The following is a 13,975-nucleotide window of genomic DNA, read 5'->3' as shown; positions in this document are numbered from 1 at the left end:
AGCCTTTCCAAAATTTTCTGGAACTTCTTCGCAAACCCGACTTCCAAGCCAGTATATTCCAGATCAACGAAATCTGAATGTCAAAGTTAATCCTTCAATTCCTTGAGGCTTTTTTTTTTTTTTTTTTTTTTTTGACCGTTCTGCATTTAGCGTTAGCGGAGTTATTTCTTAATTTTCTTAACATTTAAGCCTTAATTTTTTTGTTTGATCGTTTCGTCTGCAACTTACTATTCTACTTACGGGGGTGACCTTCACTGGCTGTTGGGTAATACCGCCCCACCTCGCCCCCCCCCCCCCCCCTCCCCCCCCCCCCCCCCCCCCCCCCCCCCTAAAAAGATGTCTTCTTTTGAACTGTCCCCGCGAGTGTCTCCGATTTCATCTTGCATATTTATTATATCTTTTCTCCTTCGTCTTTTCTTCGCCGACTTTCTGAAGAGAGAAAGCGATCGGGTATTAAAAAAAAAAAATAAAAAAAAAAAGAGCAACGATCAAATACCTGCCGGCCCTCTGACTGGCGTTCCTGTGCGGAGAACATCTTGGAATCGAGAACATCTTGGAATTTCGAGTGATTTGCCAAACGATAGATCTGGCGTTGCATTTATGGACGAAAATGCGAATCAAAAATCAGATTCCAAAAACATGGAAATTGCGCAAAATTGTCAATTTAGATCGGACCATTCCATGAGCTCTGCAGTACTTCAGTATTCCAAGACTGTTCTTTCCGGTCAGTACAACATAATTCTGTGTGTCATACTGTCTTTGTGTTTCTCATCTCGAGATCTTCAAGAATATTCACCGACCGACTGTCATAACCCCCACTTCATCATGGTACTCGTCACGTGAGTACCAATCATACACACTCACCCATGACAATATCTAGACAATTGTTTTTTAGCAATTGCTCATCATCGACAGTTTACTGCAAATGGCAAGCACACGGGGTCTAATGGTATTTGCAAAAAGAACACAAACGCTTTGTTTATTTCTATGAGAGACATTCTTGTCTATTCCTACCGGGATCTCTCGTTCATTTGTCATTTCCTTTTTTTGTTTATTTTTTTTTCTTGTGTATATTCTGGTCGAACATAGAGTTAAGTGTGTTTCTTTAAGTACTCAATTTTCATTATTACTGTAACTCTCTCTGTTCGTTCCAACGGGGATTGTCCTATCCCCACTCATATGCCCACCTTTTATTGTGTATTTATTTTTGCATTTGTTGTATATTATTATATTTGTGCTTTGTACTCGACAGTTAAAATAAAATGAAAAATAAAATCTGGCTTGTCAGTATCCTCTACTGCCCTGTTTCCTGTGACTTTGAAACTGGCATCAGAATCAAAATTATTTGATCATATTTTCCTTAGAAAAGGAAATGAAATGGAAATACAATGGTTGAAAAATTCTCGTCTTCAGCTTTAGACGAGGGTCTTAAAATGACAAGGTTAAATCTACAAAGGTTATATGAAATAAAAGAAGCAAAGAGATTGGTAATAACGAGAATTCTTTGCTTGCTCAAAGAACTTGCAACCGACCCCTTGGAGAGAATGATGATGCGATAAGTCTCTCTCTCTCTCTCTCTCTCTCTCTCTCTCTCTACACACACACACACACATATATATATATATATATATATATATATATGTATATATATATATATATATATATATATATATTATATATATAGATATATTATAATCTGTAAGTTCGAGGGGGGCTTAAAACAACAATTGACCAAACGTTTCCATGTAAATATATACACAAAACCACACACACACACACAACACCCACACACACATATATATATATATATATATATATATATATATATATATATATATATGTATATATATATAAAAATTTTCACGTTATTTATTTTTATAATAGCGCAAAAATATCTATAATAAACCGTGAGCATAATTTGCAAAGATGGTACTATTACAATGTTCAGGTTACACAGTATAATTCACTAATATTTATTTAATTTGAATCTTATATGCCTTGTTTTAAAAAGTTCTGATGCAAGACGTACGAGGCATTAAGAAATACCTCTTTCCATTACTGTTATCTGAAATTCATAACACCGTAATTTTCAATTGTTTTTCATTACTGCTTACATAAATACTATTCACACACAAAAATTTAAATTGGTATTTTGAAGCTTGCGTAAGATATTAACGCTTGTACGGTTATAATGTCAGAAAAACAAAACTGTAAGCTATTATGGTTTCTGTACAGTGTCGGAGCACATAATAAAGGTCATCAAGCCATTTTGTGTTTTTAAAAAATATATAAAAAAAAATACTCCCACGAAACCTCTGGGTATAACTGGAAACTATACCAACGACTGAAACAGGGCACAGACTCATATGTAAATTGCCCGGTGGTCAGACGCCCTTGAAATGCCCTGTCTCCGGACAAAAAAGTAAAAAAAAAAAATATTTAAAAAAATAGTTTTAACTTGACGCAAAGTAAGTGTCAACAGGATGACCACCCAGACAATGGTTTGTAAGAATTCTTTGCTCTGTTCACAGACTTGGTTTTTTTTTTTTTTTTTTTTTTTTTTTTTTTTTTTTTTTTTTTTTTTTTTTTTTTTTAACTATGTACATGACAAGTCTCTGGCATTTAAGAGCAAAACTTCCAGAAGAACCTCTGGAATATTACTCTGCTGTGCTTCTCTTAGCACAGGTGCTGATCTCTTTCCTGCTCTAATGGGCATTCTCTTCAACAGAAAGTTGCTTGGAAAGTTAGCTTGCTATTGGCTTGCATATTAATCACTGAATAATAATAATAAAAAAAAAAAAAAAAAAAAAATAATAATAATAATTAGATGCCGAAGTAGCTCCAGGACTCATGCAGAAGAGTGTGGTCCTAGAAACAGTGCACGTAGTGAGAAAAGTGAGGGACTCCTAAGGACGCAGGATGCAACCCGGGAGCCCACACTATGAAGAAATATAAAGAAATATAACTGATATAAAAAAAAAATTGATCTAATTATATATTCGATAAGTAACATGTAAGTAAATAAGCGAGATCCACATGCTCTGTGGTTATATGGCGACCAACTGGCGTCATGCAACTCAAGGAGAACACCTGTATATGGTCATTTCAAGGAATGATAGTAATGTTACGGTATAACAGGCTCCTTCAGGAAATACCTGCTATTGAATAGTAGTAGTAGTAGTATCATCAGAGGTAGTTTCAACCCCACGGACAGGGATTCCCAGACGTAATTACAGACTGCCACTGCAATTACCTCGCCAAGTTTGCGGTCTGTTTACACAATGAGGGCTGTTCAGGGTTCGTAAAGCTTACTTTATTACCTTCTAGATATACTTTAACAACAACAACAAAAACAAAAACAACAACAACAACAACAACAACAACAACAACAACAATAATAATAATAATAAAAATAATAATAATTATAATAATAATAATTTCTTTAACCAAGATATGAACATCGGCCAGCTATTAGCAAATATCAGCCCTGATGAGAAGAGAATAATAAGAAGAATTGAAAACACCAAATATAAAATCAATTCCACTGATGCTGCCATCCTCTTTAACAAAACGTTTAGAGAGGGTCTCCTACCTTCAAATAATAATAATAATAATAATAATCCAAACAAAACTTCTTTCAGTTTTTCTTCTGAAGATTGAAAAAAGAAACCCACAAATTCAATTGTAACTTGTTTACTTCTAAGTATTTACATTAAGTTTTACTCCACACTCGAGTACTTTCAGGCCCTTCTGTGGCATCTTCAAGAGATGTTGGGATGTTAGCCTGGGTCAAGGCCCAGCAGTCTTCTGGAATTCTTCTCGTTGTGCTGTCATTTATGCGATGGCTTTGTTCTGGTTTTCTTGAGAGTTGCCAATCCCCTCTTGTCGCTCTGATATCCTGAGCTGATGGTCAATGGAATTCACCCTTGTGGTAAGGGTGTGGTCACCGAAAGTCTGTTGGGCAGGAAAACCTAATCTCCGGTCAGCAGGGTTGTCAATCTTAGCTTCTTTTAATATCAAAGCTCGGTTATGGGATCTCTGAGGTAAAAACCTTTGTTTCCTTCAATTACTTTGATCTCTTCTGATAAGCGCACTTCTACTACCCTCCTGTGACTAATTTTGTTGCTTTTGTATAATAAGCTACTGTTTTTGAAATCCATCCTATGGTTCATTTTCCCAACAATGTCTAGCTATAGCACTCCCGAGAGTTTAAGCTGTACTGCCCTCTATGTTCTTGGACTCTAGTCCTTATTCCCCTACCTGATTCCCCCACATATCGGTGGCTCCCACAATTATTGCAATTGATTATATATACCCCCGCTACATCATCTGTATTACTGTCTTCTCCTTCAATTTATTTTTACATACTTTGTTTTTTAAAGTATTATCAAATGTATATACAAAATTTATATTGACTTTCTTTCATTTTTGAAGTGATTTGTTTCTCTTTTAGGCATAAAAGGGAGGGCAACTATTTTCTTGTTTTCTTTATTCCATGTACTCTCTACATTCGCTCTGTAAAATATTTTTCTAGCTTTGTTGAGTGCCCTTTTTCTGAACCATTCCGGGTATGCTAAGCATCGAAGCTTTTATCGATGTAATTTATTTCTTGCTCTATCTTGCAAGGGTCACACGTTCTCATTGCCCTAGAAATAACCCGTTAGAACCCCTATTTTTATATCATGACTATGAAAAGAGAAGAAATGAATATATGAGTTTGTATGTGTGGGCTTTCTATATGTGCTAATTCATATCCTGTTTCTTTTCTTTCTATGAGTATGTCTAAAAAGGGCAGTTTATTATTGTTACTTTTCTCTAAAGTGAACTGGATATTGTTATCAAACTTATTGAGCTCATCTAGAAAAGTTTCTATTTTATTTCCATCCCCTTGCAGAATAGCAAAAATATCATCCACGTATCTCCACCATCCTTGCAGTTTTAAGTTAGGGACATTCACATTAGGAACTAGATTAGTTTCGAAATATTCTATATAGATGTTAGCGAGTATAGGTGATAATGAGGACCCCATAGCTACTCCATATTTTTGTTTGTAAACATGTCCCTCAAACGTGAAATAAGTATCACTGACACACAATTTGATCAACTCAAGGAAGACGCCTATTTCGATGTTTGGATTGAAAATACCCTCATTTATGTTTAGTCTGTAGAATTCTAATACTTTACCTAAGGGGACATTGGTGAATAATGCTACTACATCAAAACTAACCATGTGTCCCTTTATATTCTTTTTCTTAACTTTGTCTATGAATTACTGAATGTTTAATATGGGATTCTGAAAATATACCTAAGTATATTCCTAGTTCTCCAGCTAACCACACAGCTAAGTTTTTGTTAGGAGATTTCCTACTAGAAACAATAGGGCGTAGTGGGCAGCCCTCCTTGTGTATTTTGTTTTCTGCCATATATATATCAAGTTCAGGTAATTTACTGAGAATAATTTAGTGCATAGCATGTCCTTTCCCATTACCTAGTCTACTGATTATTTTCTTCACATCGATAAAGGTATTCTGAAGCTTTTGGATTGTTGGAGGATTCTCTCTTTTAGCATAAGTAGTTCATCATCTAGTAGCCTGTACATTTTAACCTATATTCTGAGCTATTCATGATGACAATACTACCCCCTTTGTCAGCTTTCATAATTCTAATATCTTTGTAGCTTTTTAATCCCTTCAGAGCGATACTAAATCTCCTTGGCAAGATATCTCCAAGTTTGCTTTCATTACTTCCTATCATCACTCCTCTGAGAAAAGGAGCTAAAATCATTGTGATGTTCACATTAAGGTAGTTAATCTTGCTGTTGAATTTCTATGTTAATATTGTTTGTAGTCCCTGCACAAAAATTTTATCCTAGCCCTAGTGCTGCTGTTTCATCCCTAGTCAATAATCTACTTGAGATATTCTTTTATATTACCATATTGCTAAAATGTTTATCCAAACCGAATTACTAAATAAACTCTCAAACTTATTTTTATGTTGACCATGTTACGATTTGTATCAAAGTTTACTCTACTGTTGACCTGCCCAACAACTTTTTGTACCACTCACCCCTTATGGTCTCTTGAAGTTGCAAGAGCTTAGGGAGAAGAAAGAAGCTGCATTTGCTGGTGTAAGGAGTACACAAAACACACTTCAAGAGACCATAAGGGGTGAGTGGTACAAAAAAGTTGTTGGGCAGGTCAACAGTAGAGTAAACTTTGATACAAATCGTAACATGGTCAACATTAAAAATAAGTTTGAGAGTTTATTTAGTAATTCGGTTTTGGATAAAATTTAGCAATATGGATAATATAAAGAATATCTCAAGTAGATTATTTGACTAGGGATGAAACAGCAGCACTAGGGCTAGGATTAAATTTTTGTGCAGGGACTACAAACAATATTAACATAGAATTCAACAGCAAGATTAACTACCTTAATGTTGAACATCACAATGATTTAGTCCTTTTCTTTTCTCAGAGGAGTGATGATAGGAAGTAATGAAAGCAAACTTGGAGATATCTTGCAAGGAGATTTAGTATCGCTCTGAAGGGATTAAAAAGCTACAAAGATATTAGAATTATGAAAGCTGACAAAGGGGTAGTATTGTCATCATGAATAGCTCAGAATATAGGGTTAAAATGTACAGGCTACTAGATGATGAAACTACTTATGCTAAAATAGAGAATCTCCAACAATCCAAAAGCTTCAGAATACCTTTAATCAGAATGTGAAGAAAATAATCAGTAGACTAGGTAATGGGAAGGACATGCTATGCACTAAATTATTCTCAAGTAAATTACCTGAACTTGCATATATATATATGGCAGCCCCAAAATACACAAGGAGGGCTGCCCACTACGCCCTATTGTTTCTAGTAGGAAATCTCCTAACAAAAACTTAGCTGTGTGTGGGTTATAGCTGGAGAACTAGGAATATACTTAGGTATATTTTCAGAATCCCATATTAAACATTCAGTAGATTTCATAGACAAGTTAAGAAAAAGAATATAAAGGGAACACATGGTTAGTTTTGATGTAGTAGCATTATTCACAAATGTCCCCTTAGGTAAAGTATTAGAATTCCTACAGACTAAACATAATGAGGGTATTTTCAATCCAAACATCGAAATAGGCGTCTTCCTTGAGTTGATCAAATTGTGTGTCAGTGATACTTATTTCACGTTTGAGGGACATGTTTACAAACAAAAATATGGAGTAGCTATGGGGTCCTCATTATCACTATACTCGCTAACATATATGGAATATTTCGAAACTAATCTAGTTCCTAATGTGAATGTCCCTAACTTAAAACTGCAAGGATGGTGGAGATACGTGGATGATATTTTTGCTATTCTGCAAGGGGATGGAAATAAAATAGAAAACTTTTCTAGATGAGCTCAATAAGTTTGATAACAATATCCAGTTCACTTTAGAGAAAAGTAACAATAATAAACTGCCCTTTTTAGACATACTCATAGAAAGAAAAGAAACAGGATATGAATTCAGCACATATAGAAAGCCCACACATACAAACTCATATATTCATTTCTTCTCTTCATAGTCATGATATAAAAATAGGGGTTCTAACAGGTTTATTTCTTAGGGCAATGAGAACGTGTGACCCTTGCAAGATAGAGCAAGAAATAAATTACATCGATATAAAAGCTTCGATGCATTAGCATACCCGGAATGGTTCAGAAAAAGGGCACTCAACAAAGCTAGAAAAAAAATATTTTACGAGCGAATGTAGAGAGTACATGGAATAAAGAAAACAAGAAAATAGTTGCCCTCCCTTTTATGCCTAAAATGAAACAAATCACTTCAAAAATGAAAGAAAGTCAATATAAATTTGTATATACATTTGATAATACTTTAAAAACAACAAAAAAAAGTATGTAAAAATAAATTGGAAGGAGAAGACAGTAAATACAGATGATGTAGCGGGGTATATATAATCAATTGCAATAATTGTGGAGACAGATATGTGGGGGAATCAGGTAGGGGAATAAGGACTAGAGTCAAGAACATATAAGGGCAGTACAGCTTAACTTCTCAGGGAGTGCTATAGCTAGACATTGTTGGGAAAATGACCATAGGATGGATTTCAAAAACAGTAGGCTTATATACAAAAGCAACAAAATTAGTCACAGGAGGGTAGTGAGAAGGTGCGTTATCAGAGAGATCAAAGTAATTGAAGGAAACAAAGGTTTTACCTCAGAAGATCCCATAAGCCGAGCTTTGATATTAAAGAAGCTAAGATTGACCCTGCTGACCTGGAGATTGAGGTTTCCTGCCCAACAGACTTTCGGTGACCACACCCTTACCACAAGGGTGAATTCCATTGACCATCAGCTCAGGATATCAGAGCGACAAGAGGGGATATTGGCAACTCTCAAGAAAACCAGAACAGCCATCGCATAAATGACAGCACAACGAGAAGAAGTTCCAGAAGACCTGCTGGGCCTTGACCAGGCTAACATCCCAAACATCTCTTGAGAATGGGGCCACAGAAGGGCCTGAAAGTACTCGAGTGTGGAGTAAAACTTAATGTAAATACTTAGAAGTAAACAAGTTACAAATTGAATTTGTGGGTTTCTTTTTCAATAATAATAATAATAATAATAATAATAATAATAATAATAATAATAATAATAATAATAAAATAATAATAATAATAATAATAACAAACTTCATGCTTCTCAACCACTAGCGAGACGCATAAAATACCCAGTTTCACAAGGACAAAGTCTCTCTCTCTCTCTCTCTCTCTCTCTCTCTCTCTCTCTCTCTCTCTCTCTCTCTCTCTCTCCAGGAAGGAATACTTGCAATATGTTCTGCAGACATCTTTCATTTCTCAAGGACGGGAGAATCAAAACCATACACCAGATGGGACGTTCCAAATTTTGCAAATAAAATAAAATAAAATAAAACAAAACATAATAAATAAAATAAGTTGAAAAAAGACTGAGCACTCAGATGGGTGTTTGATCATCCAGGTTGCAGTATACAAAACAACAATCTATTCGTGATTTTGTTGAATGATTTGCAATATTGTACATAAAGACTGTTCTTAATGAGAGCAAAGTTACATCAACATAGGTAAACACCTAATTAAATAATTTTCAGAGGAAATCTAAAAAAACTCTTAACAATAAAAAAACGGAAATGCTGACTGAACGATATACCACGGTACTTTAATGCATCCAATGTGAAGAAAATATTTAAAAATGTGTCATAGCGCTCAGGAGGCTTAAGCAACTTATAGACTGACATGACAAATCATTACTGTAACCCCACCGCCATTTTTTCATTCATAGATGAAACAAAACAAGCTACCCCCTGAAAGATTAAACATAAATATGTTAGTTTTTTCAGTATAAAATTACCGTTCTCCTTTGTGCTTTAAATACTTCATTCTCCATCTTGAAGCAACCTAATTATTGGCGAACCTAAGTCTCACTTTATATTTTGAATCAATTTAATGGATAGATTATGTATCAATTCATATTTCCAACGGTCTTGGTGATTCAATTTCAACTCTGAACCGGCTTGAGTTTGACAGATCGTGACACACAGCTGCATATAATCTAACTCCTAAGTACAAAGTCACCGCCAAGCCTTGAAAATGACAGGAATATATAATACGTAAAAAAAATAATAATAATAATCCAACGACTTGCTCGCAGAAGCGTACGCGCTCAGTTACATCCGGTTTTCTACCAATTTCCTGGAAACAACTCATACGGACACATTAGTGCGCGGTCGATGATGTCAGCGAAGATGGAAGGTGGGCAAAAAAACCAGAAATCCACACAAAATACGTCTGATACATACATACATGCATAACACGGACAACGAAGGAAGTGTATAAATAGAGAGAGAGAGAGAGAGAGAGAGAGAGAGAGAGAGAGAGAGAGAGAGAGAGAGAGAGAGATACATGCATGAATAATACGGGCAATGAAGAAGTGTATATATATATATATATATATATATATATATATATATATATATATTATATATATATATATATGATATATATATATAGTATATATATATATATATATATATATATATATATATATATATATATATATATATATATATATATATATATATAGAGAGAGAGAGAGAGGAGAGAGAGAGAGATGAGAGAGAGAGAGAGAGAGAGATTTGAGAGACATGATTTCATTACTAAAATTTGAAGGTTATTAAAACCAAAAATTGCACACCAAATATGTCTGATACATATACATACGTGCATAATACGGGCAATTGAGGAAGTGTAGAGAGAGAGAGAGAGAGAGAGAGAGAGAGAGAGAGAGAGAGAGAGGAGTTTCCATTACTCTTAAAACAAATTATAAAAAAATTTGAAGGCTGACAAAGTCCAAAAATGCTGCTCTTCATGATATCAAAGCTTAGACATCATTTAGGGGACTAAGACAAGTGTGCAGGAAGCTGTTTCAAATTAGAATAAAACTGGTTTGATAACGAAGGCAATTATACGATACAGATATAAGTGAATGTTCAATGTTTATGCGGCATTTCGAGTCAGAAATTTTACAGCTTGCGTAGGAGATAGAGAGAGAGAGAGAGAGAGAGAGAGAGAGAGACACGTGATTCTTGGGTTATTATTATTATATAAAAAAAAACACTTCCCAGTCACCGGTTTTGTGATAATTCAAAACGTCAATCTGATAATTTTAGCAGTCGCAAAACATGATGCATTTAAAGGCACAACTAATCATGCTTTGGGAGTGACAAAAAACTCCCTTTCCTGGAATTCCACTGTCTGTTGACATAATATCAGTCGGTTAACTAAATGGTAGTAATTCAATAGCATATATATATATATATATATATATATATATATATATATATATATATATATATATATATATTTCTATTTAAATGTATACATACATATATAATATATATATATATATATGTAAGTAGTATATATATATATATATATATATATATATATATATATATATATATATATATATAACGCTCTAAGATATGGTGGTTAGTAGTAACTCGAAAAATAGAAGATTGTTGTGGGAGAAGTACATCCCAGGTGGTCCTTAAAATACATTTATGCAACGTTTCAAAACGCAAAGTTACAAATACAAGACAAAATACATTATAAACGACAAGGTAAGAAAATAAAAAATAAAAACTAGTTGTAGCAGAACCAACCATCAAGAGAGAAAGTAAGGACAGAAGTCAGAAGGAAACAAACCGAATGAGGCCGGCAAACAGCTCACGTTAGGTAAAGAGTTGTCGAGGAAGACTGCGTGTTCAATTGAGGAACAAGCTGTTTAATAAACAAGGACTCCAGAATTGTCGCTAGTTTGCCATTCGGTGCCCGTCCCAATATTTCAAAATCTTTGTATTGTATATTCTGTTTGCATTTATTGGTGTGTTGTCTCATGTTAGAAAATTCAGGATTAGCAAAGGGTTAAGTTTATCCTTAAATTTAAACAAACTACCTAAACTGAGTGGATTTGTTGGGATGATATTAAATCTAATAGCTGGTATAAATGAAATATGAGTTTTCTTAGTGGATCGTAGAAAATTTTTGTCATGGATTAAAGGTACATTTGCGTAAAATGGAAGCTTAGGCACAGTAAGTAAGGAGACTTTTGGAATAAAAACGTTATTAAGAAGTTTAAAAACATATCTGTGAAAGAGTGTAGTGGGAAAATAATTGTTAGTAAAATATATATACACATATATATAATAATATTTATATATATATATATATATATATATATATATATATATATATATATATATATATTATATAGAGAGAGAGGAGAGAGAGAGAGAGAGAGAGAGAGAGAGAGAGAGAGAGAGAGAGAGGGCGAGAGATAGAGAGAGAGAGATATGTATATATATATATATATATATATATATATATATATATATATATATATATATATATATAAGTAATTGCTGCATGTAGCGCGTGCGTATAACCAAACCTTTATAAAAGACCGGTTATACTAAAAAACCCACAAGCACCTGATGATCACACCCTTACCTCGCGTCAGGGTCACAATTGACTTTTAATGCCAGACACAAATCACATCACACTGACGTCACTGTCATGCTATTCCAGCCAATCTTACCGAGCAAACTGCAAAAAATTAACAAAGCCAGAGTGAAATAAGAGACTGTCGTGGTCTCAGCTTCTACCGTGAAGGAGAGGATCGTGGGGAGAGGTGGGGGGGGGGGAGAAAGAAGAAGATTATTGTATAGAGAGTGTTCCTAGAAAAGTTGCCCAGGCGTAAACCACGAGACTTCTTCTTTCATGTGGTCTGGGGAAACCCGAAGTACAGAAACTGTGATCCTGTGATCTGAAAGGATGACGCGGGATCGATGGAAGAGAGAGAGAGAGAGAGAGAGAGAGAGAGAGAGAGAGAGAGAGAGAGAGAGATTCACTCTTAAGAGAAGGTTTCAATGAGGGTTAATCAGGAGAGAGAGAGAGAGAGAGAGAGAGAGAGAGAGAGAGAGAGAGAGAGAGAGAGAGAGAGATCCTCTTTGCTTCCATATTTCTTCGCTCGTTTCATAAAGCAAAATAAATAGGTTCTGTTGGCTTTACTGGTATTCGTGTCTATGCAAGTACAAGCAAATTTGGACATACAAGGAACAGAAGAGTTCCATTTTATAATTTATTTTGTCATTGAGTAAAATTTCCAGTAAGGGGACTTGGATCACTATTTACCGATGCGTTGAAATTCCCACGTTGGACTAGCATAGTACAGTAGTCTGGACCTCCGGTGATATCTTAGAGAATTACTTTAATTTCCCAAACAAACCATTCATGTGAATGATGAAATGTTAACCGTTTCGACATCTACATTTGATTTTCATAAACGACATTAGTTATGAAACTAATTCCAAATCCACATCTGTCAGACGACTCTATAATAAATCGGTATTTCTTCATTTTGTTACTATATACTGTATAGCCCTTCTTTGGACTAACGTTGTTAACCTATACTGTACGTTATATGACCTCAAATAAACTCATTAGCAATTCAGAATGTCTTTTACTTGAAGTATTTAATTCAAAAGGGCTTTACGAATGTCTGACTGCCTTTATATTTATTTTTTACCCACTAGGCAGTCTCCAGTAGTCATCCTTGAACAGTGCAAATCCATATCTGTACCGGATAAAACTAAACCTCAGAGGTTTAACCTAGATTTCCTAGTGGCAGTTGTGCATATAAGGAAAAACAGATCTGATCGGTAGCTTTAATATCCGCATTTTATCATCCTTCTATTGCCGTTCTGTTTGTTTCTCCATATATGAACATTTCATGAGAACTTGCTCATCGAAATAAAGACTAACTGGCTTCTACCATTTGATGGTTCACAAAACTTTACTAATAATTATTCATATAAAAGTTTATTTCCGTTCTGTTTATTTTTTCATACATGAACAGTTCATTTCATGAGATCTTGCCCAACGAGCTAAAGATTTTATCTGGCTTTGTAAACAAAAACAAAAAAAACAAAACAAACAAAAAAAAAACAAAAAAAAAGGTGGGGGCGGTGTTAATTCGGTGCAGACCGATGGGTAGGAAGATAATATGTGGGTGGCGTATACTGTATGTGAGGGTGGAGTGCGTGGAGGGTGGCGGGGATTGACGAGTGGCTGATGAACCTTCTATATTACTATATGAAACTTATACGGACGACTTGGGGTCACTGAAGGTTCTATCCTAAACTCAGAAGTTAAAAAAATGAATGAGGCAGTAACATATAATATATATATATACTATATATATATATATATATATATATATATATATATATATATATATATATCACCATTACAAACAAGGAAAGGTCTCACCGATAGAGCCTGAAGCCATAATACAGCAGATCTTGGCTAAATTTATCCTCGCCATTCAAGGATGGCGTCTTGATGAGATACAACGGCACATGAGAGGAATACCAATTGC

General features: G+C 34.7%; 1 protein-coding gene across 1 annotated transcript in view; it reads right to left on the bottom strand.

Annotated features, from left to right (window-relative positions):
- LOC135206105 (cholesterol 7-desaturase nvd-like) overlaps positions 1-13,975 on the bottom strand; it is a 271,484-nt gene that overhangs the window by 227,736 nt on the left and 29,773 nt on the right. The window lies entirely within an intron of this gene.

Source organism: Macrobrachium nipponense, chromosome 29 (assembly GCF_015104395.2).
Source record: "Macrobrachium nipponense isolate FS-2020 chromosome 29, ASM1510439v2, whole genome shotgun sequence".
Taxonomy (NCBI): Eukaryota; Metazoa; Arthropoda; class Malacostraca; order Decapoda; family Palaemonidae; genus Macrobrachium; species Macrobrachium nipponense.
The sequence above is the reverse complement of the archived record's forward strand: the minus strand, read 5'-3'. Positions and strand labels throughout refer to the sequence as shown.